We start from the raw sequence: 4,231 nt of genomic DNA, 5'->3' as shown, positions 1-4,231 counted from the left end.
AGGCCAGGAAGTTGTAAACCAAATTTGTCCTCATCATCAGGCTCCTAGTTCTGTCCACTGCATTCTTAGATTCTGACCACATTCCCTTGCAGACATATGGTATTCCAGGGTTGTAGTCCATTCCAGCACCTTTTGGCCTAAAAATTTAGTCATATCATAACTACCAATTTACTTCTTCTGTGATAATTAGACTGGTTATGTGCTCTGGGAAAAAGAAACCTGGTTTGCATGATGTCTCCATGAAGCCAGGCAGTTCTAGGCTAAGCAGAGTCCTACTGACCTTCTGTCCAGTGGAAGCTCAATGTATGCCAGAGACCAATCTCCATGGGAAGAAAGAGAAGCCACCAACTCCAAAAAAATGGTCTTTGAATGCATGGGAGAGAAGTAATTCCCTTTACAGAGAAGGAAACCAGTATAGAGGGCTCTTCTCTTTCTATCTTGTGCAATCATCTGGGAAAAAAAAGCTGTATTGAATCAATGTCCCCTAACTACTGGCATAAGTTTACCATTTACTGAGAATATTTCCAACTAAAATTACATTGAGCTTTTAGCTTCAAGAAGAGAGAGTGCAAACTCCTCACTCTATAATTATCTATCCCCTGGTGTATAGTCCATGTAGTCACAATGACAATCTCTCACCTGGAAGATGAACCACATGACCTAATAGAATCTAATGATCCTATACAATTAGAAATCAAAAGCTTGGGTCACCTAAAAAAGAGTTGAGTAGCCCTACCCTCCTCACTCTTGTCCTGAAAACTCCAAGGCTTCCTATCTGGTGGATGAGGACTCTCAAACCAGTTGCTGTATATATATTCAATTTTATCTTTCTCAGAAAGCAATATGGAAAAAAAAAGAAAGCAATATGGAGTCACTATGTCTTAAAAGAGTCAGGTTGTGGCCTGATCTCTTTTTTCTCACATGTGGTCGCTCTGTTTCCTGCTGCTCAGCACTGTTCCTCAACTGAGCTTCAGTGTGGCCACCTCTGACTCCTTTCTCAGTGCTAGTGGGGGATGGCCAGGAAGGCATGCTGCTTCCCACATGCCCATATTCAGCACAACTACATGGCTAGGAGAGCTGAGTAGGCATGAGAGACACAAGGAGGCTGAGGGGACAGAATGCCAAACAATTAAAGGGCACAGCTTGTGCCAAGGAAACCTTCCCTGTACCTACTCAACAGCCTTAGAGCTGCCAGGGACACCCAACTCTGCCTTGCATGCCCTACACAGCTGTCACTGGAAGTTTAGCCTAGGAAGCTCATCCAAGTGTGCCTAGTTTGCCTGCCTCATGGGAGGAGTCACAGAGGAAGAATGGCATTGAAATTTGCTGAATTCAAGTCATCTTGAGGGGTTTTATTCTCAAATATTCGGGCTTGAAATTGACATCCATATGTGACTGAATGTGTAAATATTGCTTGGGCATTGATCCCTGACCCTGACCTCAGCCAGTTAACAATTCAGAATAAATATTCACAAGTGAACACTTTGCTTCTACCTGCTACTCTAGCCCTGTAAATATCTCAAGGTCATCAGACCATGCTGCCAGCCACTACCACAGTTCTCTGTCTCTTTCTCTGTCTCTTCATATGTTGCCATGCTGCTTGTTAACTCTAGGATGAAACTAGAGTGTCCGGTCCGGCAGAATGAAGGGACAAGAGACAGGAGAGATGACAGCAAGACAGGAGTTCTGATCAAGCTGCAAACTTTTATTGTTCACACAGGGGTATTTATATGCTGGGGATGGGGAAGCTCTCTAATCAGCAATTGCTGGATGTGGGTGGTAAAACTGCCAGCTGCAAGATGTCTGATGATCCTGATAAAGATGTCTGATGATCCTGATAACCACAGGATGTTCCAGTGAGATAGGTAGCTGCAGGGTGTCTCCCAGGCAGGATATCTCCCAGGGGGCTGCCAGGCTATTCTTTGAAGGAGAATTTCCTTCTAGTCCCTGACATTTCCCCCTTTCTTATATAAAATATTTGACCATACCTTACTGGCCATGTTTTTAGGGGTTGATAGAGGCTCTGTTCCTCTAGGAGGCAACAAGTTGGGTAGGGGTGATTGGTTACTACTGAAAAACCAGCCTCTACCTGAGAGCAAAGCCTGTCCAAGGAAGGGACATCACCTTTGTCCTTGGAAAAACCCACAGAGCACTCCTAGGCACATTCCCACCCTGCTAAGTTGTTTATCTACAAATAACAGGAGAGATCTGCTGAGCCAGGTGTTCCTGACTCACTCAGGCTAGGTGGGGATCCATAGCAACCCCCAAGCAGCATTCCAGATGACCCTCCCAGTAGTTTATGGTGGTTGATAACATGTTGGGAATCCATGTAGTTCAGCATGTACACCCCTCTTGGCTTAAACCAATCAGTTCAAATGAATACCCCTTTTGTACTGACCAATCACCCCTACCCAACTTGTTCCCGCCAGTGAATGTGCTAATAATGTTTTAGAGTTGTTATTTGATTTTCCCGAAGCGTGTGATGATTTGCTATGATGTATGTGAAGTCCCTGCCCTCTCCAAAGAATGTATAAAACTGCTGCAAACCCTGGGCTCAGGGCCTCTCAGCATCATCAGTTGCTGTGTGCATGCAGAGGACCGAGCTAGCTCACAATAAACACCTCTTTGCTGCTTACATCGATCTTGGGTCCCTGGTGGTCTTTTGGGGATCCTGAATTTGAGCATAACACTACAAGAGGGGGATTCATCTGAACTAATTGGTTTAAGCCAAGAGGGGTGTTTGTGCTGAACTATGTGGTTTCCCAACACAATAAACCACTGGGAGGGTCATCTGGCATCCCAGGTATTTCCCTGTCTCATGCCAATTGGTGGCTGCTAGGGGATTGCTATGGGTCCCCACCTAGCCTGACTGAGTCAGGGACACCTAGTGCAGCAGATCTCTCCTGTTATTTATAGATAAACAACTTAGCAGGGTGGGAATGTGCCTAGGAGCGCTCTGTGGGTCTTTCCAAGGACAAAGGTGATATTCCTTCCTTGAACAGGCAGGCTTTGCTCAGAGGTAGAGGCTGGTTTTTCAATCCTGTATAAGGGGGGCAAACTAGACATTGAGAATGTTAGAATGAATTTCATACATTTCTCTCCTGGAAATTTCTCAGATCTGACACATGCTGCTGAGAAAGCATTTGATATCTAGGAGTCTGTGTTTTCTCATCTTTACAATTGGATGTTTTTAGGGAACTCAGCTGGATAATGGTTTCATGGGGGCTATTAATATAAGTAGGCGCTGTGCCTCCACAGCTGAGAAAACACCTTGAAGTTACTGTGTAGATAATGCTTAACCATTATCTGACATATCAATTTTCTTTCAGAAGCTTATAACCTTCCTATGTGGGCACTTATGTCATTCACATGAGCAAACACAATATATCAACTCTTTCTTGTCTGAAATCCAGATTTCAATTCTCTGATGTTTCATGCTACTGCCAGTAATTATATGTCCTACCTTGGTCTTCTGTTATGCTCGAATTCGGGACCCCCAAAAGACCACCAGAGACCCAAGATCGATGTAAGGAGCAAAGAGGTGTGAGCTAGCTTGGTCCTCCGTGTGCACACAGCAACTGGTGACACTGAGAGGCCCCAAGCCCAGGGTTTGCAGCAGTTTTATGCATTCTTTGGAGAGGGCAGGGACTTCACATACTTCATAGCATCTCTTAGAAAATCATCACACACCGCGGGAAAATCAAATAACAACTCTAAAACATGATTAGCACATTCACTGGCGGGAACAAGTTGGGTAAGGGTGATTGGTCAATACAAAAGGGGTATTCATTTGAACTGATTGGTTTAAACCAAGAGGGGTGTACGTGCTGAACTACACCCTAAATGAAGCCTATAGAATCCAGACCCTTGTTTCAGCCCACTGCCATTTTCTTCCTCAAAAATGAGCTTCACAAGGGTTACACCAATTGACTCCACTGGTAAATAAAGAAAAGCTTAGAGATCTGAGACTTGTTTTCCACTTCTTCTCACCTTCATCTTGTGTGCATTATTTGTCCTGAAAATCTGAAGTAGCATTCCCTGGATACTTAAATGGGAGCTCCAAGATGATTTAAAAGAAATAAGAGAATTTATTTGTGTTTTACTGTGTGATTCATAGGATTAAATTTATATACATATATCACAAATTCTGCTTCTTTGAATAATTGTGACTTTCCAATCTGAGAAGTATAAGAAATGTTGCAAGAGTTTTCTGATTTGGTGGAGGTGTTTT

This window comes from Callospermophilus lateralis, chromosome 1, assembly GCF_048772815.1.
Source record: "Callospermophilus lateralis isolate mCalLat2 chromosome 1, mCalLat2.hap1, whole genome shotgun sequence".
NCBI lineage: Eukaryota > Metazoa > Chordata > Mammalia > Rodentia > Sciuridae > Callospermophilus > Callospermophilus lateralis.
Note: the sequence above shows the minus strand (reverse complement) of the source record.